Source organism: Myotis myotis, unplaced genomic scaffold (genome assembly GCF_014108235.1).
Source record: "Myotis myotis isolate mMyoMyo1 unplaced genomic scaffold, mMyoMyo1.p scaffold_m19_p_13, whole genome shotgun sequence".
NCBI classification, from domain to species: Eukaryota; Metazoa; Chordata; class Mammalia; order Chiroptera; family Vespertilionidae; genus Myotis; species Myotis myotis.
Genome location: NW_023416317.1, coordinates 7,505,394 through 7,530,677, shown reverse-complemented (window position 1 = coordinate 7,530,677; position 25,284 = coordinate 7,505,394). Strand labels below are relative to the sequence as shown.

The 25,284-nt window shown below is 44.9% G+C and overlaps 1 long non-coding RNA gene across 1 annotated transcript; it reads left to right on the top strand.

The window, feature by feature from the left end:
* On the top strand, positions 1 to 23,503 carry LOC118667917. The gene is made up of 3 exons (XR_004971454.1): positions 1 to 468; positions 17,688 to 18,301; positions 20,259 to 23,503. It is a non-coding gene; the product is annotated as an uncharacterized LOC118667917 (long non-coding RNA).
* The last annotated feature ends 1,781 nt before the right edge of the window (positions 23,504 to 25,284 follow it).

Below are 25,284 nucleotides of genomic sequence, written 5' to 3'. Positions count from 1 at the left end.
GGGGTGCCCCAGAAGGGCCCGGGGCTCTCTGCCACCACGCCAGTTGAGAAGCCACCATCTGCAAAGTCTTGACGCTGTGTGATGGTCTGTTGCTTCCCGCAGAGGAGAGCTGCTCTCCACTCCACACCCGCAGTGAGGCCAGGAACCCCACCTCCCTCCCGGGGTTGGGTTTTACCCTCAGACAAGGCGCGCTCCCAGTGGGATGACTGGGTGAGCCTGGGAGGGCCCTGGCTCCTGGTGTATTTAGGACAGCAACAGGCCACCATCCTGGCTTCCCAGTCCGTACACCAAACCCAGATAGTTTCTCCCCCACCATTTCCCCTCTAACCCATATATAATGATGTTTTTCTTCTTTTTCTTTCTTAGGAGAAGGATTGAAGAGCTGCAGGGACACACCTAAGGCATTGTTAGTAAAAGCTCCGGAAGAGACCACGAACCCTGTTAGGAATGAGCAGAATCAAAATTAGGGTAAGAAAGGGAAAAAGGGGACATTATCCTTCAAATATGCCTATTTCTAAAAGAATAGAACTTGTAAAATCACAAAAGGTTCCCCAAAATATGTTAAGCCCCAACCTCCCCCATCATTGTCAAACCCAGCATAGAATCAGATTATCAAGGTTAAGTATACCTTGAGAAAAGGGAAATGCTATTCAGACTACACAATTAAAGCAGGGATGTGACTAGCTTGGGTATGGGGATTGGAGGGGTTCCACATGAGAGGAAAGGGAAATAGGTCAAGGCCTAGAGCAGACAGCCAATGTAGGAGGGAGGCAAGTTTGAAGGGGATTAGTATCATGTGCCCTTATGAATACTGAGAGCTGGGTTTGTAAACACTGACATGAGTAGTAGCTAAGACTTAGACTCTAAAGCCAAACTCCAAAGACTGCATCTGAGCTCACCTTTTGCTAGCTGTGTGGTCTTAGACAAGTCGCTTGCAGTCTCTCTGTCTCAAGTTCCCCATCTATAAGTGGGGACATTAACAGCACCTGTCCCATAGAATTCTATAGATAATTCATGTGAAAGAAATGCTTAGCAGAGAGTCTGGCACCTAAGTAATCCAGTATATGTGAGTCACCCCTATTCTCTAAATATATCCATAATATGTTACTGAGATTTTTATAAAGTTACATAATACTATTTATTAAAATGTCCCATTTATAGAAAACATATTTATAGAAAACATATAGAGGCCTGGTGCATGAATTTGTAAACTGGTGGGGTACAGCCAGCCTGCCTGTGATGGGGGCTATTGGGGGCGAGCTGGCTGGGGTGAGGGACTGCAGGCAGTTTGCCAGCTGGCCCCGCCCCCATCTGGTCTGTGGGCGCCTGGGGGTGGGGCCCGCCGGGGGGAGGGGCTTCAGGCATTCCAATCGTTCTGTCGATCAGTCAATTTGCATATTACCCTTTCATTATATAGGATATTTGCTCACAAAGGAAAAAAATAAGCATAAAAGCCTTGCTTTCAAGGCCAAAACTGTTAACCATAGTGGACAGAATAATTTTCTTCTCTGTTTTAAATATTTCTGTATCATTTGGTAGGTAACTTAATAATGGTCATATGTTATTTTCTAAGAAAATAAAGATAAACTTATAAGAAAGACAAAGCATATGACTTCTGACCCTGAAGCCTGGGGTATAATGCAGTGTCTGAAAGGACCAGGGTGGCAAGTGTTCCCTGCCAAGGCAAGTCTTAATGACAAGGAAGAAAGACTACTTGGCAACAAGAATGAAAAGGAGGATGGAAGTGCTCAGCGATAAAAGTGGGACAAATGTGCAAGGTGTGAAGTGCCTGCACACACAGTACTTTTCATGCCAAGGGGAGATGTCCCCCCTTTCCCCCATTTTTGCTGCATCTGTGCTTCGTGTTGTCTTCTAAGAAGGTAGTGGATTCCTTTGTCCCTGGCTGTGTCTGGACTCCAGATCACGTGCTTAAAGTTTGGAAAAAAAGAAGTGTACCTTGAAGGGAAATGTTAGTTTAAATGGCTGTCTTTGAATGGATTATTCTGAACATTAGAAAATATTGTGAAATGTATAAAGAAAACGGGCCTGCTGATTGGATTGACGTTTTTGACGCTAGAAATAAATCCAAGAGCTTATTTTAATTAAATAGAGAGGAAATAAGGAATTTTTGTGTTACTCTAGTTGAAATGAGTATTCAAAGTATTTTTCAACCAACATTAGATGAGTAAAAATAACTGTCTTGCTTTTCTAACTTTTGAAGAGGATGTTGACAAGGCATGAAGCATCTGAAAGCTTCTGCATTGTATTTCAGCTTCTGCCTGGGTCAATGCAACCAGGAGTGTGGTGCTTTTAAGTGACTGGGCTGGAGCATCCACTCCCCAGTGGCTCGTCCACGTGACTGCAAGATGGTGCTGGCAGCGGCCTCAGTCCCTTCCCACGCGACCTCGCCACATACTGCTCCGCGTTCTCCAGCAAGGTGGCTGCATTTGGCCAAAGCAAGTTGTTCAAGGGACTAAGTTGTCCAGGTGATTTGGAGGCTGCCTTTTACGACAGCCTCAAATCACACACTAGCCTTGGAACTGAGTATAAGCCAACCCTGATTCAATGTGGAGGCAAATACACAATGGACTAAATAAGAGGCGGTGAGGATTATTAGGGACCATCTTGAAGTCTGGCGACCATAGGCACCAACAAATCCTGATGGTTAGAGCCCATTGGAAGCAATGTTGGGGAAAGATGGACTCTTGGCAGAGGCTCTCAAAGCCTGGGAAGGATTGGAAGTTTTGAATAATCACAAGGCCAGGTTTCGATTGTCCACAGTGGGTGGACAATCTGACCTCTAAAACATATCTGGGCTCTAGTTTGAACCCGTTTCCTAGTTATTTCTAAGCTGGAGACCCTCTGCCTAGGATTAAATGGAACATCAGTGCATGATTGATTCCTTCAACAAAACATTTATAGAGTTCCTACTGTGTGTCAGACACAGTGGTAGGCCTTGTAGTTACCCCTACCTAACAGTGCCTGTCCCAGTGAAGGCTACAAATACGCAACCTGATTAATTAATTATGATTTTTTTCACAAGAAAAATCATAGGATGCCACTAGAACTAAAATTAGCCAGGCCGTGCCAGTTTAATATCACTCAGTTTAAGTGATATTAAACTGAGAAATGATGAGTAGGAGGGAGTAGTCGGTAGAGGAAGCAGCATGTTCAGTGCAAACATAATAGTGTATTCTGAATCCTGAACTGTTTGGCCCATACTTAGGGAGTTACTGATAATTGTAATTCAGTTCACTCAGTGCTTGATTGTTGAGAGAAAAGTCTTCATCATTTAATACCAAATTATTTCTTCTTTCAGTTCCAGACAAAGACATGCATGTTATTTCCCAGATACCCAAGAAAGCATCAAGGCTAAATTGTGTAGCGTGTCTTGGGATAAGAAAACTTCTCTTACATCTCATAGAAAAGGAAACAAATATCTGAAATAAAACAGAGAATAAAACAGAGTTTTTGCTAAAAGCTGTGTTTGCTTTCAATGTCTGAAATTAAACTGAGCAATTGAAGAACTATTGTAAAGTGGTCACTTAAATCATATGACCATTGCATGATAGATGTCATTTCACACAGGCAAATCAGTGCCAGGGGACTCAGCTATTTGCATGGATGATCTACTTCACCCTCTGAAATAACCTGAGACATAAAAATCATAAATGAACAAAAGCAAAACCATGTAATGGTCCCTTTAAGAGAAAGCTGGCAATATTTAACTAGAAATTACTGTCCCAGAAATGACATTCTGTGTTGTGCAGCAAGGAGAGCTTTTGTGTGTGTGTTTTCTTCCCTCCCATTCGGTTACAACAATGAGTCACCATTCCCTGCAAAGCTAGACATGTAGGTTCACCTCTAGTTGGCTGGGATTTAAAATGAGATGGATAAAAATGTTTAATTTACAGATTTAATTAAACATGAAAGCTTCCCAGGAGGAAAACATGTACCCCAACCTCCACTCCCCACTTTTTAAAATGTCTGTACCGATCGTCATTCCAAAGAGGCTACACACATAAGAGGAGTAGTTTTTAGTGATCTGTGTAAAGCATCAGTGTGCCCCAAATCAGAAAGACTATGTAATGAGGACTGGTACAGACAAAGCCCCGGTCCCACCCTCTGAAGGAAACGTACTTAAACTTACTTACATAAAGGCAGGCCCTGTGCCCACCTGTCGTGGGCCTCCAAGAGGCACAGGGAAGGTGAGGTAGTGGAAACACAACCTCAGAGGTTTCCTAAGAGTATGATGATTATGTACAATGTACTCCAGGCCTGAATTACCACCTAAGACAACCCCTCTCCCCAGCCCTTTTCTCCCAAACCAGGTCTTCCCAGCCAAGAAACCTGACTCTCATTTTCATAATGCTTCAGGCATGCATAGCAAAGAGCAGCTCTTTGGCTCCTGTAGTTTAGACAAGACCCTTCCATCTGAGCTGAAAAGTTAGAATTTCACCTCTTTGTCTTTGTGAAACTAAGCAGTCAGAAAGAAAACTACCTCTTTCCGAAAATAAAGCAAAGAGTGAATAATGAATGTGAGCACATACTTTGAAAAATATGTCTGTATGAAGTGAATACAGATATATATTCCAAGATATCCTAGAGTTCTCTGGGCATGGATGGACTGCCTTATTCTAACATCTCTTTAGTGTCTGCATATTCAACTCTAATTATATTTGAAGTCTTGAAGCCCATTTTTCTTTTCTTTCCTTTTTTGTTAATCCTCATCCAAGGATATTTTTCCATTGATGAAGGAGGAGATGGAGGAGGACAGGGGAGGGAGAGAGAGAGAGAGAAAAAAACATTGATGTGAGAGAGACATATCTATTGGTTGCCTCCTGCATGTGCCCCGACAGGGGCCAGGGATGGAGCTTGCAATCCAGGTTTGTGCCCTTGATGGGGAACCAAACCAGTGACCCTGTGTTGGGCAGACCCGATACTCTAACCATTGAGTGATACTGGCCAGGGCATGAAGCCCACATTTCTCAATTTTAATGAAATGTGCCCAAATGCAACTCCCATGACTAAGGGCATTGGAGATGGTTGTAAGATGACAATAAACTGAGAGCTGTCATAAAGCTGAGAAGGTGGTGGTGGGTGGTAAACCCCAAATGAAGGGGAAACACTTTTTTTTTTGTAGAAACCAGTGAGTCTATTTTCTAAGAATAAGGGAGACATTTTGACTGTAAGTGGGAGAGTTTTCCATTTCTATAAAGGGATTCTTCAGGGGCATGTTCAACAGAAAATATTACCTACTTGAGATTGTTTGTCTAGTAGACCAGAACTGTTTTTAATTCTATGTTCTTCACTATTAGTATTCAACAAATGAGCGTTCCAGCAGTAACAAGTCGAGTACCTTCATCACTCCAGTACCTCTGCATTCAGGGTTGCTGTTTTGAACATGGACAGTCCTAATGGCCAAAGGCAGGCCCTTTAACAGTGACATCTGTCTTTGAGTCTGCTTATATATTTCCTTTATACCACCTGCAAAACGACTTCTATTCTCTTTATAGTTTCCTGTTAAATTTCTCTAAAATCTTGGAACTTTATTACCAGCTTGTTTATTATTACTTTTACAGATATTTTTATCATTTCTCAAATTCATCCCCATAGAGAAGGCAATGACAGCCACAAGGACACTGTGACAGTGTCTCTGCTCAGCACGCCTCCCTTCATCAAGCATGGACCCCCTGTAATCTGGGAAACATTCCTTCCTCAGCTTTTGGTTCTAATGGAGGTTACCAAGCAGTTTAACCCACCTATGTGTTTACATGATGAGCATGTAACCCAGCTTAGCCAATGATCCCCACCTGTGGTTGGTCCCAGAGATCCCCCCATGTGAGGATCCTCCTTGGAGCTGACACAGAGGCACCCCAGGTGAGTCTGGTGAGGAAACCGGGAGAATGAGCCTGGAAGCTGCCACAAAACCTGCCTTTGTCCATGGGGGAAGCTGACTGAGGAAATGGAGCCCAGAAAAGAGGTCGAATCAAGAAAAGAAGGGTGCAGATTTTCAGTCCCATCTCTGACATTGAGCATTCAGTTCTTCCTTCAGACCTGAGCTGCTCAAGATTCTCCCAGAGGATGAGCTTCTTTCAGTCCTTTGGTAGTTCAGGTCGGGTTTCTGCCGTCCCCCATGGAGGCAGGTGCTAACTGCGTGCGGAAGCACCGCCCACAGTGGCCTGCACGAAGGAGCACCTCCTGGAAGTGAGTAAATTAAAAGGCAGTGTTGTTGTTTTCTTAACAAATGAACTTTAGAAAGCAGAAGAGGGCATTTTAAACTGACGGCTGTCTGCATTTTGATGTTAGAATCGGCACTAATGGCAACATTATGTCATGTTTTTTTAGGTTGTGCTGAAATGTCAGTGAACCTGACAGTTGAATCAGTTAAAGGGATTTAATCAGTTGAAGTGATTGCAAATATAGACCAATGAGATCCAATGGAAATACAACATGAGCCACATAGATAATTTTAAATTTTCTAGTAGTCACATTTTAAAAGCTAAAATGAAACAAGTGAATTTAGTCTTAATATTCTGTTTTATTTACTCCAATATATTAAAAACATAAAATTTTATCATATACTTAATATAAAATCATTCATGGAAATCATTCTTTTATTTTTTGTACTATCGTCTGATCCAGTTTGCATTTTACATTTCTAGTACATTTTAGTTTGGACTAGCCACCATTCCGGTGCTCAGTAGCCACATGTGGCGATGGCTGCTGTATTAGACAGCACAGTCATATTCCCTGATTAGAATTCTCATCCCATCACTAACTAGTCCTATCACCTTGGGAACCCTATCTGATTTATTTTAGCCTCAGTTTCCTCATCTGTAATATGGGGATGATAATAACAAGCCCTTCATCACAGAGCGGATAAAGTATAGATAAGTATGTCCTAGCCAGTTTTCCTCAGTGGTGAGAGCATCAACCCTCAGACTGAAGGGTCATGGGTTCAGTTTGATCAAGGGCACATACCTTAGTTGCAAGCTGGGTCAGGGCAGGTGCAGGAGGCAACCAATCTCTCACATTGGATGTTTCTCTCTCTGTGTCTCTCCCCATCTTTTCCATTCCCTGTAAAAAATCAATGGGGAAAATATCCGCGCTGAGGATTAACCAAAAAAAAGGATATAAATAAGTGGATTGGTTGAAGTTCCTGACCACACTGAGCTGGATTCCAGTAGGGAGCATAGACAGCTTACTGTTATGAAAGTAGAGAAACAGAATAATGGCAGAGAGTGCTAAATTTAATGGGTTATTGAGATGCAGCGGGTGGAGGGAAAGGAGCTGCTAAGAGACGGTGGGCCTCCCTAAGAAGATGATCCATTACCTGTGAGCTCAACAGTGAGACAGAGCCAATCACGTCACCATGGAAGGTGGGAGGGCAGGAGATCTGTCCCAGCGAACCCCAACATTTTCTGCCAGAGAAACAGAGATAGCATCATGGCGAAGACTCATGTGCTGTAACCCATAAGCCCGCCCCAGCTCTAGGTCCTTTCTAAGTGTCAGTGTGATGAGGTGCTGGGGACAGCTGGTCAGAGTCCTGCATGCTCTTCTCAGGCTGCCCCGCACCTGTTCACCCCCCTCGAGAGAAAAGACAGTCACATTTGACAGAAGGAGACGCGGGCCTTGGTGGCATGAAAAACTCAGAGCAAGGTGATGTCAGGCACCTGTGGACTTGGAAGAGGTCGGTACGGGTGCCCTGGGGCCCCAACATCTTCCCTAGGACGCAGGCTTCAGGACGGTCCCGAGCTTGTGAGGTCCTGCAGAGACACTCTCTGGGCGGAGCACCTCAGCTTGCTGCTGCCAAGTGCCAAATGGTCCTGGCTCAGGGCTGGGCCGCTGCTGGCTGTCTTGTTTTGATTCTCTCTGCCTGTTTCTCTTTGAAAGCAAATTGTCTCCCCGGGCTATTATGACATGTCTCAGGCAGCTGGCCTGGCAGCCTCCAGAGTGATTTTGGACTTGCCAAGTAGGTAAGAAAGCTAGAAGGTGAGCAGCTTCTCACATCATCAACAAGGTTCCAAAAGGGTTCATGCCAAGCCTTTGCTTGGTGCCTTAAATGCATCACCAACTCCAAGAGAAAGGTACTACTCACACTTGGCAGTAGAGGAAACTGAGGCTCAGAAAGGTTAAGTCACCTCCTCAAAGCCACACAGCAAAAAATGGTGACTCCAGACTGATATTAGGACACAGAGTGAGTCTTTCACAGGTAAGAAACTCAAGCAAGGGAAGAACTTGAACTTGATTCTACCCAGACATTGACTTCACGCGCCTCAGTCACGGTGCATTGTTCCAAAGTCAACAGATAATGCATGGAAAAGACGCACCTTAAGGGCATAGAGAATGCATCATGGGAACAAAATCCAGAGAAAGGGAAGGAAGAATTTGGATCAGCACTGCAAAGCCAGATGCTGAATTCATTAATACATGCCTTTAGGAGTTTTTAGAAGCACAGGGTTATAAGATTGCGAGCAAAAAACCAAAAGAGAAATAGAAAATAAAAACAGATTGCATTATTCTTCCTCAAAAGGTCACACTTCCCACCTGCAGCAGTAACTGGAGTTTAAATTGGTTGCATCATATGCATACTTACAGCCATGGAAGCCTTGATCCCTACCCTTTCTACCCCACCCACCCCAGATTACGAAGCCTGCTTCCTTATCAGATTCCATGCTTTCTTTTTCCTTATCATCCTTGGCTCTTATGATCTCCCTGTCACATTTGTCAATGCTTGTCACTCCCTCTGCTCAATATGGTGTCTTTCTGTGACATCATATAACAGTGTCTTTGTTCTATGCTGTTGTGTAACAAATGAGTCCAAAATTAAGTAGCTTAAAACACATTTCTTATCTGAGAATTTTTTTAGGGTTTGGCTACCAGAAACAGCTTCATGGAGACTTCTGTTTCAGGGTCTTTCACAAGCTGCACTCAAGGCGCCTGGGGAAGCTAGGGCTGGATCTACCTCCCAGCTCAGGGGTTGGTGGCAGGCTGCAGTTTTCTCGGAGATTGTTGGATGGAGGCCTTCAGTCACCATTGGCTGATCACTGGAGGCAGCTCTCAGTTCCTTGCTATGTGAGCCCTCCATAGGGAGCTTCATGAGAGCAAGCAAGACAGCGACAGCAGGACAGAGGTCACAGCCTCCTGTAACCGAGTCATGGAAATGACATCACAGTGCTTTTTCTATATTCCATTTGTTAGAAGGAAGTCACCAGATCTAACCCACACTCAAGGGGAGAGGATTGCATAGGGGTATGACTGCCAGGAGGTGGGGGCATTGGCGGTCATCGTAGAAATCTACCATCACAAAAATCATGTGCAAGGTCTCTATTTAGTACCATTCCTGGTAAGTCCAATGTCTGCTAAGTGATGGCCATGTTTGACATTACATTCTCCTGCTCTCTTACCTGTCCCACTGCCCTTGGGTTCACGTCAACAGGATGGGACCATTATTGTGGCATCAGACATAAGAAAAGTTAAATATCCATCACACACACACCACACACACACACTTTTTCTGTCACTGGGAAGTCAGAATAATCTTTCTAAAACCCAAATCTGATCTTGTCACTTCCAGCCCAAAACCTTTCAGTGGATCCCCAACATCCTTAACATGTTCTTGTCTTGGCTTGGGAGGCCCTGCATGTTAGACCCAGATTTACCCCTCCAATCTCATTTCTCTCCTTCTATGTTTTAGCCATATTTTCTGCCTTTTAGTTCTGTAAAGATGCCATTTTCTCTCTCCCCTTTCTAGGCATTTACCAAATCTACTCCCTTACTTCAAGCCGTTGCACCTTAAGGAAAGGGGGAGTCTCTTTTCTTATCTATAGCAATCATGAGGGCAGAGATCACACCTAGTAGTTTATCACCCCATCTTTGGTGCTCAGCACAGCGCATGGTGGCTGATAATTGCCACAGGGAAGACTGTACCTATGGAAGATAGTGACAGAGGGGTTTGCCCTGACATCACCCCATAGGCAGAGGAGCTGTGGGACTTGCTGGGTATAGGATTTGCTTTACAACATCTGCCTCATGGGCTCTACCTCATCCCCGATGCCCTCAAAAAGTGGTGACACCGTAGCTTCAGGGCACTGTGTTTGTAGGGCAACAAAATGCATAAAGAAGCATTTAGATCAAGTGGTTTTTTTTATGAGGGTTCCTGACACGTGTTTTTGAGTGAATGATGACTTAAGAGATCCAAATATACTCATCAATCTTTCAAATGACATTAGCCAGCATTCATTAAATACTTACATCAAGCACAGTGCTAGGTGGTTCACATGCGGCCGTCTCTCAGTTAACGTTTACAACACTGTGAGTAGATGTAGTTATTCCTGTTTCATGAATGAAGAAAATGAGGTTCATGGAGGCACAGTTACTTGTCCACAGTCGTAGTGATAATAAGTAAGTTGTTTTGGGACAAATTAATTGTAATGACAGCTACTGGTAACTAAGCCTTTACTATAGGCAACCGTTTACCCGTACTCGATGTGAGTTCTCTCACTTACTGCTCCTAGCATGCCCTTATAATAGGCACTATCATTAGCCCTAAATTAAAGATGAAGAAAGGAAGTTGCAGAAAATATAAGAATTCTCTTCCTGGTTACACAGCTAGAACAAGGCAGCACTGGGGTTGGCTTTTTCAGTGCATACCTAATTAGAGTGATATTTTAACAAAGAATTTTCTTTCCAAATATGAAATATGTCAGTGAGTATATTAAAACTATAAGCTGATAACAGTAGCCAAGGTTAGCTTTTTTCTTCCCTTAAGAAAAAAGACTGGTGTAAATATTCAAGAGATCTGACATCATTACTTTAAGAAAAATATGAAATATCTCTTACAGTGAGTTTTAGGTCTACTTGATTGAGAAATCAAGATTAATTTATAGTCCGATATTAACATGCTATTCATCTGAATGTATTCAAGCAAAGAAAAGTCTATATATATAAAAGGCTATTATGCTAAGTAACCGTCCAACTGGTAGCTATGATGCACACTGACCACCAGGGGGCAGATGCTCAACGCAGGAGCGGCTGAACTGCAGTGACTTGGCAGCGGCAGTTCTCAGGTGATGCACCCCAAAACCAGAGAGGAAGCCCAATTCCTTGCAGGGCTGTGCGATTCCACCTTTGGCCGTGGGTTATATTATTGCTGGGGCACTGTCGGCCAGAATCTAGTTTACTGCACACTTGTGTTTGTGTTCCACACCCTGTATAACAGCAACTTTGCAGAGTGCCCTCTCACACTCAGGACCCCTTGGGGGATGTTGGAGAGCTGGTTTCAGCCCAATCCCCACAGGCCAGGCCGAGGGACCCTACCTACCAGAGGGACCCTGCTCACTCCTCAGATGCATTTTGAGCCACGGTGCCACCCGAGGTGTGGCTGGCCAGGGAGGGACCATGGGAGGTTGGCTCCAGGGCGTGTCCTGCCCATCTAGCCCAGTTCCACCCTGCCAGCCACTTTCTAATTAATTTCCTTTCAATGTGCACAAATCCGTGCACCAGGTCACTAGTATATTAATAAACAAGGATACTAAAAGGTTTTTACTTCCTGCTTCCCTGAAAACAATTACTAAAATGTAATTCAGGATTTTATTTCTCCAACCTGGCTTCTCACTTGCACCCTGAAGGTGATGGCACAAACATTAACTATTCAGCAGCTCCTGGCTTTCTAGTGTTATGTCTCCCTATCCCCAGCACCGGGACTTGAAGCCAGGCCTGCTTGGCTCCCCAGCTTTTACTGTTATAACAACATGAACCAAATGCCCAGGCCACTGTACCAACCACAAAACATGGGAAAAATGTGTCCCTCAAAAACCAAGATGTTTGAAAGCTTTTGGGTGCTTGCATGGGGAAAAGCCACAAACTCTGGTTTTCAGAAGTAATTACACGTGGCTCTCCTCTTAGTCCTTGCTGGGTAACTGATCAGTGGGGGTGGGGGATGGTGGTGCCCCCTCCAGCTTTCATGGCAAACTGAGATCATCAGAATCAGCTGGAAGGTCCCTACAACACATAATTGCAGGGGCCTCACAGAATCTATAGGCCCGGATTTAGGAACCTGATTCCAGAAGCACCTCAGGAATTCTGATGGCCAGACAGATGGCAGCCCCTACTTTCCTCTAGCCCATATCCCCCAGAAGCATTCACCCTCAAGGCCCCCAAACTTGCCACCTCCCTCTTTATGAACTCCATAGGAGGGTCTCCGCTGCCTGCTGGTGATTAGGAATAAGCAGGTTTAACCTGAAGACAAGAGGAAGACTTCCCGTTTTCTTGGAGACTTTTACCATTTACCTGCCCTCTCCCATGGCAGGCGGTACTCCTTGTTTTGTTTGATTTGACCAAAACACATATTCTTTTCCGGACACCACTTATAAACTCCTTTTTCTAACATTAAATATAAGATGATGACGATGATATCTACCGCCATCGGTGGGACACCTACTACGCACTCTACAAAGATTCTCTGTAATCTCTGCAAAGCTGCGGTTTATACCTCCCAGTTTGCGTATGAGGAAACTAAGGCTCAGCGACCTTAATTAACTTGTCCAAACATGTCCACCCAACAAAGAGCAGAACCATTTGTTGAGAATCCAGATGATCTTAACTCCAGAGCCCAGGTTCCTTCCAGTTCCCACCGCCCGTGTCATCTTGGGCAAGTACTTCCCCTCTTCATTTCTCTACCTGCACAAAGAAGGGAACAAAAAAGTACCCAACTGAGCAGGGTCGCTTCGATGAAAAGAAAGAATCCATGTAAAACTCCTGGCACAGAACACCAGGTAAGCTGTTCCGTATACCAGTTTCTCAGACCCTCTTGGAAAGCACTCCTCCCTCAAAAGGAAACGTTGTAAACGATTTCGGAGGCACTGCCACCAGCCTACCTCTCCGGAGTCTCAAAGTTTACCCGCTCTTGGACTCTGAGAAGCCCCACAGCAGGGAATCTAGTCTCACTGACAACGCCCCCACCACCACTACCCGCCCCCCCCCCCCGCCCCCGCTAGAAGACATGTTTGTTTAAATCACTTAATTCCCGCCCAATATTTTCGTCCTGCCCAGAAGGAAGGGGCCTGGTGCTCCCGATTGGGAGGAGCTGCTTTAATGATCTCTCTCTGCCGGGAAAGGCCCTGCTGGAGGGACAGGCAGTGGACGCTCTGGCTTTGATACCGGCGGCTAATCCCTGGCCCAGCTTGACACTGTCGCTTAGCAACGTGTCCTTTCCCCTTTCATTCTGTGCCTCTGAGGACACTTCCTCTCCTCTGGCTTCTCCTCGGCTGGGCGCTCAGGGCCCCTTAAGCCTCATTTACACAGAGGAGCAGGAGCCCAAGGCCTTGCGCATATTTATGTTACTAGCGCTGAGGGGAGAACAGCCAGTTCTGGGGGCTGCTTTCCAAACGCCACATAAATCAGTCAGAAGAGAAGTTACTATGTTCACAGAGACGCCGCCGGAGCGGAGCAGCAGGTCTTGGCAATGCATCATCCCTGCTCCACGCCAACCCCCCACCCCAACCCCAAACCCCCCAGCCCCCAGGCCGCCTTCCGCACCCTCAATCCTCGGAAAGAGGGGATGAAGGACTTCACGGAGGTGGACGATTCTAAGTCAGAAGGGACCTTGGAGATTATCTATGCTAAATCACATGGAAGCTTCTAGTAAATGCCTGTCTGGGGCCTTTCCGCAGTGATTCCGGTGCTGTTGTGTGGAGGCAGCCTGGGAAGACTGTGAAGCTCTCCCGGTGATGTCAGCGAGGCTGGAGTGCTGACAGCCCCAGCCCCAGGCCAGGCAGGACGGGGAGGCTGGAGTGCTGACAGCCCCAGCCCCAGGCCAGGCAGGACAGGGAGGAGACCCCTGGCTCCGCAGGGCACCAGTGCTACCTGGGGGCTCCGAGGCAGGTTTCCCTGAGGCAGAGCCAGAGCCTGGAGGCAGAGGCCATAGCGGAGCTGTGCACCCCGCATGCCCCGGGGGCTTGCTGCACTCGCTCTCACCGCCCCCCCCCCCTGGCTCCGCCGGGACCACGGAGGGGATCTTTAGTGGAGCCCCGCACACAGATGTTGAAAAAGCCCGGGCCGTTTGACATGCATCCCAGTCTAAGAACACCACTAGCCTGGTGGAAAGGCCGCCCACATGGGAACTAGGAAAGCTGGGGTTCAAATCTGGGGTCCATCAGGTAAGCACTGTGGCTGCTTGGTCAAGCACTGTGACCTCGCTGAGCCTCAGATACTTCCTCCACAAAAAGGACCCAGCTTCGAGCTCTCCCTCCTTCAGGTGTGCCGCCCTTCAAGTCACTTCTCCGTGGGAGTCCAGGCTGAGCTTCACTTCTCCGTTGGAGTCCAGGCTTGCCGGGAGCCGGTCCATGCTTGCTGTTTCAAGGGACCTGGCATATATGGCATACTGTTTTTAATATGTTTGCTCACCTTCTTGGCACTATGTGTTTTAACCAAGGTCTCTGAGAAAGGTTGTTTCCCCAGGTAGGGATTTTCCCCTGAAGTTAGGGAGGGAATAAAACCCCTCAACTAAGTGCCAGGCGGGTAATTAATCACTTTAACTACGAACAATCATGCTTAAGCTACATAATCTTTACTCCCTGGAATGGAGATAAGAAACTCCCTAACCTTTGTAATAGAGATTGATAGGATTGAATCAACTGGTATAAATACAGATGTATCAAGACAGCAACACACAGAACTTAGAACACAGAACTTAGAAGACAGAACTTAGAAGACAGAACTTAGAAGACAGAACCTACACACAGAACTTAGAAGACAGAACCTACACAGAACCTACAGACAGAAGAACTTCGCTGGAGAGAACATGGCAAAAGATCCTGGACTGAACCTGACTACAGAAATTGGCAAGAGAACCTGACTAGAACCTGGTGACTGAACCTGGCTGGAGAACCTGGACAGAACCTGGCTGAAGAACCTAGTGAGGGAACATGGCTACAGAACCTGGCTGGAGAACCTGGAGAACCTAGCAAGAGAACATGGACACAGAACCTGGCTGGAGATCCAAACCAGAACTTCGCTGGAGATCCAGACCAGAACTTGGCTGGAGATCCTGGCTAGAGATCCTGGATAGGCTGCTGATCAACTGAACACTGTCTCCGTGTCCTTCCTTCTTCGTCGACTCCGTCTACGCCTTTGGGAACCCCTGGACCTGCTGGGGTTGGACCCCAGCACAGGCTGAGCTTCCCCACGTGCCCCTCAGACACACTGACCCCAGAGCACCACGAACTTCTCCTTTATAACACCAACCATCCCATAGTAGGTTTAATAGGTGGGTTTTGAGTGAATGAATACATAATTGATAATGATTAATGATATGTAGAATGATTCCTCACTCTGGTGTCTGCCACCAGCATTTAAGTTCGATGAAAAAGGACTGATCTACCCTGTTTGTTGCTGCAGCCACAGTGCCCGCGTGCGCCTTGCACTCAATAGACTTTGCAGAACAAACAAGCGGCTGTGCGACCAATGACTGATAGTTATGAAGCACCTGGCATGTAATAAACATGCATCAAACTCTGTCTGTTATAAATGTTGACATAAGACACATGCAAACCTGTAAAGAAGTTTTTATGAGCTTATTTGAGCCGAACTGACAGTTGTCAGGAAGCAAAAATCTCAATGGATTGAGAAAATGTTCCTGACAATGACAGTTTGGCAGCCTATTTTATACACTAGAGTCCCAGTGCATGAATTCGTGCACCAGTGGGGTCCCTCGGCCTGGCCTGTGGGATCGGGCTGATACCTGCTCTCCAACATCCCCCAAGGGGTCCTGGATTGTGAGACGGCGGAGGCCAGGCTGAGGGACCCCACCAGTGCACGATCGGGGCCTGGAAGGGACGCAGGAGGTTGGCCAGCCGGGGACGGACCATAGGAGGGCTCCAGTACATGTCCAGCCCATCTCACTCAGTCCCGATTGGCCAGACCCCAGCAACAAGCTAACCTACCAGTTGGGGCGTCTGCCCCCTTGTAGTCAGTGCACATCATAGCAAGTGATTGAGTTGCCTTAGCATATTACACTTTGATTGGTTGAATGGAGGACTAGATGACCAGACACTTAGCATATTAGGCTTTTATTATATAGGATTAGGATCAAAGGAGGAGCCATAAGGAGGGTTACATAGACCCCATTGGTGGTAAATTAAGGGGGCAAGATAAGGCAGAGCAGGGAAGTCTCTGGAATTGGATAAAAGTAAAATGGAAAGACACTAATTCTTTTACACTGGTGGGTACAAGAGTTAATAATTCACATTTCAGCACACAGAGATGGTGTTCGGGGAACAAGGTAATAATGAGGGTTCTGTGGTCTCTGCTCTGGTGCTGTGGTTGTGCCCTGAGGAGTCCGGAAAATAGAAATTATCCTGACATTCCGAAGGTCTGTTGCCTTAGATGCAGAAAGACAACAGACAGGCTCACTTAAGGTAAAGAGTGACCGTTGTCAAGGAAGCTACAGGCCTAGGACTTACTTAACTACTTGTTATGACCTGCTTTTAATTAGGAATTATGTTCAGACCATCCTATATAGTTACTTTCAGTTTGTAAGGTTTCATATTGGGTGGAGGGAAGCTAGGAAAAAGTGGCAGGCTACCTTTGCCCACTAAAATGTGCTAGAAACCCAACTGGTTCTTGCACACTCCCAGCCTCCACTGATGCAATCGATGTGCACACACACATACACACACATTTGCAGACTATAATGACTATTCACATGGTGTTCCTTGGTTCTCTCTTGAGAATGTTTTAGATCATAAACTCTTTGAGGGTAGTAACTATAGCTTTGGCTCCCACAGTAGCTAATGACAGGTTTGTGTAGGCAACACTGTCTTGATCCCAGCACCAGTCAAACATACACGTGATGGGGCCAAATACTGGTGATGATATCCGGATGTCCCCATTGGCCACCATGCTGTGATCTGGGGAAAGTTGGCAACTGGTGGGACTCAGAGTGGAGGTGAAATTCACATCCTTGGGGAAGGGAATTGAGAATGAGTCTAGGGATAGATGTTTCTGGAAATGATTCTGGGTGATGCCTTCTCTCTCTCTCTACATTAGCATAGAAATCAAGAGCTTCTCAAATTTTCACTCTAATAGCTTTCGTTTAGTTAGAAGTTACTGTGCCTGGGATGCCACACCATGTGCTTTACAGACATAATTTCATTTAATTCCTTTTACTCTGAGGGTTTGTAATCAGCATTGTCAGTATCTTACGGAGGAGAAAACTGAGGCTGGGATTAATTTGCTAAAGGTCACAAACACCAGTACAAGAAAAGACCAGCACTGGCAGCAGCCCAACCAGATGATTCCAGGGCCTTAATTCATTAAAAAAATATGTATTGAGCACTATTATGTGCCACGTTTGTTTTCTAGTGGCAAAGAATATATTATAAAAGTCCATGCTTTGTAAACTTAGGTTCTGTCAGGAGGAGACAAACCATAACAAACAACACATCTAAACACTAAGTAAATCATGTGATCCGCTAGGAAGTGATAGTGAGAAAAACAGGGCAATGCCAAAAGGATGGGGGATGGGCTGGAACTATGTAAGGGCAAGGGGAAGAGTCTGTGATGCAGGTTTGCAGTTTTACGTAGGTGCTCAGAAAGGCCTTAGTGATTAAGTCACATGGGGAAAGAAGGAAAGACTTTAAGAAGGTCTAAATTATACTATGTTCATTCTGCTTCCCTAACAGGAATGGATGAATAAGTGAGTACAACCACTACCAAGTAAGTACCTGCTATGGGTCAGGTGCTGCGCTAAGCACTATATCCACAATTTCCCACTGAATTTTCTTAATGATTCTATCACAAGAGCAACTTTGTCTTTCAGATGAGGAAACTGAGGTTCAGAAAGGATGAGAATATTGCTCAAAATAATTCAGTTAATAAATGATGGGGCTGGGATTTCAGCTTGACTCCTTCAACTCCAAATCCCCTGCTCTTTGACCACCACCATGCTGACGAGAAGTGGGGAACTTGGGGGCTTGGACAGGGAGGCATGGCATTGAGCGCCCCCTGGTCACTCCCTCAGGGGCAAGGCTGCTTTCGTGCTGGGGCTGGGTGTTCGCAACTGGAGGTGCCACAATTGGCCTATGTTGTTCCCTCCATGTAGCATCTGCCTTGTATGTCCTCCTGTTTCCCCACATGGTTTTGAAATCTACTTCTTTAACAGTTAGAGCAAACAGATGTGGAGAAGCAATTCCTGAAGAGATAGACCACTGGCAAATGTCAGAACACACGTGGTTTCTGGAAGCTTCCCAAGGGGCTGCTTTTTCACATAGGAACAGTGGCACCCCAACCACTAGAGGTAAGAGGCTAAGCATCTTTCTAGGGTGCTTTTGAAGGAACCAGTCATAGACTTGACAGTCTTGTTCTTGACTTGGCAAGCATGGCTTTCATGAATGATCTCCCCCAAGTCTTACCTAATCTCACACTGTAGTTTCTCTTTCCAATAGAGATTAGGATCTCAATGGTCTAAGAGGACATTACTTGCACAATACAAATCTCTCCAGCCTGTAATGTATTTGTCTCATAAGGGTAACAATGCAGTCTTGTCAAATGACATCCACTTGGACGTCTGTGAGCGAAAAAAGTGGGTCTCTTGAGACTGAGGTGTGAATGTAAAATGACTGATGTGTGAGTATTTGAAAAGTTAGGAGCATCATGGAAATACACTTTGGAGATAATAAGGAAGAGGAGGAAGGATCTTTTTTTCTGGTCAGCCCAGAGTTTCACAGCCTCAGTCTACCCTTTGATCCCAAGCCAATCCCAAAGCATAGATCCTGTGCTTTGTACCCACGGTACATACGCATATTGAATATTTAGATATAACAATGGCAACTAGTATTCATTAACATTTTTATGTTCTGAAATCACTGACTTGTTTAATCTCATTCAAGTGACAAAACAATCCAGTTAATGGACTGTGGTGATTTAAATCCTTTTTTTCCAAATGAGAAAACTGAGGCAATAGAAGTTCAATGGCTTCCCAAGGTCAGAGATGATGAATGACAAGAGTGTAACTCAAGCCCAGGTGCCCTGAGCTGAACTGTTATATTTCCATCTTGACATGGTATGGATGTTTAGTACCAGATGCATTCAGAACACTAACAGTATGATCACAATCTACCTGTCTCTGTTTATTCAGGGTCCTTTCTGTCTCTCTCCCTTCCTTCCTCCCTCTTTCTCTCTCTTTGTCTCAACTTAGGTTATTTCAGGGTGAAATGTGCAGAAAAGCTTCATTGTAAGGTGGCTTGATGCAGGCATTCTGGATATCTGGGGACCTAGTGTGGGTTCTTGGCTTCACACGGGAAAGAATTCAAAGACGAGACAACACAGAGTCTAAAATGAGAGTGAGTTATTGGTGAAGAAGTGGGACAGAGTGAGTTACACCACAGATCAAGCAGCCCCTCTTTAGTGACATTTCCTTCCTTTATTAAGGTTAACTTAATCAGGGGTAGGCATTTGATAAGGGGGGGGGGGCAGTGCTCAGGATTTTTCTGGTAAACGGTAGAGATTTCTGGGAAGAGCTCCACTGGCTATTTTGTGTCCTTATGTGGGCTTTCTGTTTGTGGGGTGTGGGGTGAGCTGTTTAGCATACTTATGTATTATAGTGAGCACATAATGAGCCTGGGGTTACCATAAAGTGAAATTATGGAATTAGTTACCATGTTGGATGGAGCTGATCTCTGTGGGTTTTAAGCCATAAATCTGGTGGGGGATGGGGATGGTCTTCCTTGATGACAGTTCCTGTACTATCGATCGCAGCTGTTTCACCACATACACATGTAGATGATCTCAGTCTCATCTACAGTGTGATCCTGTGTCAGAGACTCCAAGAGAGACATTGTAATGAGACCTTAGTGAGGTACTCTGGGGCTCTGAGCTGGCTACATGCCCTGGTACCTCACAGGAGGTAAAATTCTCACTCAGAGCAGCATCTAGGAAGGCCTCCCATGACCCTGTGGGCCCACACAGAGGGAGAGATAATCCAGGTCATGCAGAGTCAAGGCCAAGCCCTCATCCCCCAAGGCTCTTCCTGGTGAGTCCTTTGCATTCGTCACACTGTGATGTATTTGTCTGTCCAATATCTGTCTCCCCTTGACTGAGCTATGTACAGCATAAGGACCAGGAGGACAATGTTTGCCTTGCTAACCACTATCCCCTTGGTTCACAGCACAGTCCCAGGCACCTGGTAAGCACTGGCAAATATGTGGAAATGAAGGATTGATGGAGTAACAATAGCCTAATGTCTTTTTCCCTAGGAACACTGCGTTTTGAAAGAAGATTCTAATCAAAGAAGATTCTTACCTCATTAGAATTCACATGGAAGGAGTTCCACATGGAAGGCCCGGTCTGGAGTAAGTGTGAAAAGTGCATCTTTCCAGCGTTTCTCAAATGGTACTCCATCATATGCCTTGACATTCAATCAGTCTCATCACCAAAACCAAGAGTGGCTGGACCTCAAAGAATGGGGACTTTGAGGAAGCTGAGAAAAAAGCGTCTGGGATGCGATTTCACTTCACCCAAATCTCCTGTGAGCCTCTAGTTATTCTCTCCTGAATGCAAGGCCTACGAAAAGCGGTCTTGAGTCACAGCCCGGAAGGCCGAGTTCTTGTAGGACAAAAATTATCCCAATCAACTGCTGGCCCTGCTGGGCCCATCTGTTATTGGAATTAAGTCCTTCTTTTCATTTAACTCAAACTGAAGAAACTTTCTGGCAAGGTGTCAGGTTTCAAACAGAAATGTCAGCCAAGGGCTTGTGAGGCCAAGGTCTGAGCAAACTTGAATCAATTTATGCTTTGGGTAAGAATTCACTTGGAATTTAGTGGTCTGGTGGGTCCATTTGTGAAATGCCCCTCATTTGCAAGTGCTGGACTAAATCTTGCTAGGAGCTGGGTATAGAGTCAACATCAGAGGCCCATGTGACTTCTACCCTATGTGAGGGTTAGCAGTAAATGGGTTGCGGGGCAGACTAGAGTGATCTTCCCCAGCATAAGAGCAGAAAAGAACTGGGACATGTTCTAAGTTCTAATTTAAACCTTGCTCTATGTATGAACCAGTCAAAACTAACCCTATTGATGATAATAACAGCAAGAGCCTTTAATGAATACTTACTATATGCCAGGCTCTGTGCTAGGTACCTTACATTTACTGATCAATGAATCCTCTTGATAATTACACAAAATGGATTTTATTATTTTCTCTATTTCATAGTTGAAAATAAAGCAGAGAAACAGAGCTTCAGAAACATGCACCAGCTTAAAAAGTAATAATCCTCACCTGAGGATATGTTTTATTGATTTTAGAGAGAGAGGGAGGGAGAGAGAAAGAGAGAAACATTTATGTGAGAGAGAACCATCGATTGGTTGCCTCCCATGGGCACCCTGACCAGGAATTGAACCCACAACCTTTTGGTGAATGGGACAATGCTCCAAGCAAATGAGGCACTCGGCCAGGGCTGCACCAGCTTTTGGCCAGCAAAGACCAGCATTTGGACTATTTGCCTCCAGAACATCTGCTCTTAATGCTTGTCAGGAACTGACTGGGTAATGAGCCCACATGCAGGAATATAAATAAGCTCACTGCAGGTGTAGTTGAAATATCACACCCTGTACAGCACTTTTCAGAACTCAGACTCCATTTTGGTGTCAAAGATATATAAGCCTCATAGAAAAACTTGATTTTTTTCCCCTCCTAGCTCTCATATAAAGAGAAAGCACTAAGATAATTAACTGGAAAATCAAGTCTCCAAGTTTTTGTACCTCATACCAGTACACTGGACTGGCCAACATTCCTCCTCATCCCATGGGGTGCTGAAGACTTATTTAAATCACTTTTTTTGCACTCTTAGCATTTGGGTGAAGATACACCAGGGATTGTCTAGGATTCGGACAGCTTTGAAGATCAGCATAAAAAGCAACACAGCAGTAAGAAGAAGCCCTGATGGGGGTTGGCAGGCCTCAGCCACCCACTAAGTGATTTATGACTATACACATGCTCTTTGCAGCAGGCTTGACTCAAACCCAAACCTAATCAACAGATATATGAAAAGATGCCCAACTCCAGGAATAGGGATGGAAATGCAAATTAAATGACATTTTTCACATATTAATTTGTCGAAAATTTCTAACTTGGATAATATCAATCATAGCAACAATAAGGAGAAACGGGTACTTTCTGCTGATGAAAATATGCATTGGAACAGTCATTTTGGAAGTATTAAAAATGTACACCCCCTGTGAGCCAGCAATTCTTTTTTGGTATCTACCATTAAGAAACATTTATACATATTCATAAGAATGTGCATTGCACCATCATTTGTGCTGTCAAAAAAAACTAGAGATACCACGCAATGTTACACCGGCAGCTCATAAAAAGGTAGATCTCTATGTCCTGATAATAAAAATTCTTCAGTTAAAAACCCACACAACATGGTGTCATCCAATGCTATTAACACACCCCCAGGCATACACACATGTATAGAAATAAATGGAAAAACACAAACTCATAGGTGAGATTAGCTCTGGGGAACTCCAGGGATGACACAGTGGTCATGTGTACCACCCAACATTCATTCACTCAGCAAGTACTGTCTAGAACATTCTGTGCCAGGCACTGATGCTGCTTTGTAATCAAGAAAGCAGACATATGTCCTTGCAACCATGATTGTTTTGTTATGTATGTTTATAGAATAAGAATGCACTCATATGTAATTTGTGTAAGTAAAAATAAGTAAAAATAAAAGCAAATTAAATACACATTTTTATATTAATAAAGCAGCAAGTGACTATTTACTTTGGCTTCTGGCAGTCCTTGCGAGCAGTCCCAGCCATAAATCACTGCTATGGCTACTGTAATCCCTAAAGGGTTCCCTTTGGATGGTTGGCACAGACAGGGGTGCAGTGACAGCCTCGCATAGCACAGACTTGCACAGAGGTTGTTCATTCCTTCCATTAATATTCCTTGGGAGCATCATTAGGCACAAAATATGAGTAAATCCCCATCAATTATATGCATATTCACCAAAAGACATATACGGGAATGGTCTTAGCATCACGATCAAGAGCAGCCCCCAAATGGAAACCACCTAAATGTACTATACTCACACAAAAGAATACTGTATGCCAATGAAAATCAATGTATTAAAACCATATGCAACAATGTTGATGAAGCTCTCCAATATAGTGTTGAATGAAGGAAGCCTGGTACAAGAATCACCTCCTGCATAATTCCATTTCTATGACATTCAATGACAGGCACAGAGAACATACAACACTAGAAGGCAGGATGCCCACTACTCCTGGCCGGGAGGAATACACAGGGTGCATTGTGGAGACTTTGAGGAGTGCTAGAGATGTTCAGCTTGCTCTGTGTGCCAGTTATGGCGAATGGTTAGTTTATAAAAATTTGTTGAGTTTTACAGTTATGATTTTTAACTTCTTTGTACGTATATTCTACTTCCTTCGATAGTTTAAAAAAAATTAAAACATAAAACCCTAAAATCCAATCTGTGTTTTTTGAATCTCATCTTTGGCAATCACATGCCTTCTCTGGACTTCAGTTTTAGCATTTATAAAATGGGAGCGGGGTTTGCTGGCTGATCTGTAAGGGCCCTTCCAGCTGTATGGTTCTGTGTATTACGTCTTCCATTCCAATTTCTGAAGCAATGGAAAAAAATTGAGAATGAGCCTTGGGTCATTTGTTATTAGAATTTATAGAAGGCTTACAATGTCACACATATCCCATTTTCAAGGCATTTGTTGTAAATTAAAGCTACAACCAATGAACCAGGGAAATGCTGTCTTCCAGGAAAATGCACATAGCTAATTCTTTCCGCAAGTGCTCATGGGATAAGTGTGAATATGCCAAATGCTGCTTCTGCCAAGCCCCTTCCTGTCATGCTAATTCATACATCCTAACTCACATAGTAAGCAAGAGACCAGGCTGTTCCTGGGAGGAAGGAGGCAGCTACCATGCTCAAGACCTACCGCTGTGTGAATAGGCACTTCCTCTCTGAGGGGACTTGGTCCAGGATTTTCCTCTTCTGGCCACTGGAAGTCCTTGAAAGGCAACATCACAGCTTGTACCCATTCACAACAGGAAAGTTTGACATCCGCAGATGATCTTGGCATGAGAGGAGGAAAAGTCCAGTTCTGCATGTCAGCTTCTATATTAGAAGCAGGAAATAATTTCTATGGTGTATGTAGAGCCTGCTGTATTCTTCACACGAGATGTTGGGCTCCAACAGGGAAGCTTTTCCTATTACATTCACGCCTCGCTGACATTTGCAAGACAGGGACCCCAAAGAGATACATTGTGTTAGCTCTAACCCTAAGAAAAGGTGCTTTGGGAGTGGGAGACAACCTCTGGTGAGTGAGCTCAGGTAGGGGTGTTTTCCTACCTGTTTAGGGAGACCTGGACATCACATGGAGGATCAGTTCTCACAGGAATGCCAAGTCAGCAGCTACAAATAGTCAGGCACAAAACCTGATAAGGGTCTTAGGTCATCTAGATTGGTACTTCTCAAATGATCAGAAGTGAAGGACCAGGTTTAGTGCTTTAATTCTAATCATTCACCTGTCAATATAGTTTTAAAAATATAATAAAAACAAAAGGACTAAAAATGGAATAAAGAGACAGGCAAAATACAAGCCCTAGTTTTTTATTACATTACTAATGATGCAGTGCACAGATTTGTGCACATTGAAAGGAAATTAATTAGAAGGTGGCCAGAGGGGCAGGACTGAGTGAGATGGGCCGGACACGACCTGGAGCCAACCTCCTGCAGTCCCTCCCCAGCCAACCACACCTGGTATGGTGACATGGCTCGAAGGGTGTCTGTGGAGTGAGCAGGGTCCCTCCAGCAGGTGGAGTCCCTTGGCCTGGCCTGTGGGGATCGGGCTGAAACTGGCTCTCTGACATCCCCTGAGGGGTCCTGGGGTGCGAGAGGGCACTCTGCAAAGTTGCTGTTGTACAGGGTGTGGAACGTAAATACAAGTGTGCAGATTCGGGGCTGAATGTGCCCAGCAACAACATAACCCACAGCCGAAGGTGGGATCATACAGCCCTGCAAGGAATCAGGCTCTCTTCTCTCTGGTTTCAGGGTGTGTCACCCAAGAACCACTGCTGCCAAGTCACTGCAGCTCGGCAGCTCCTGCATTGAGCATCTGCCCCCTGGTGGTCAATGCACGTCATAGCTACCACTAGGATGGACACTTAGCATATTAGCTTTTTATATATATAGATTCTGTCAAGAGGCTATAGAGTTTGTAACTGCTTCTTCTTGAT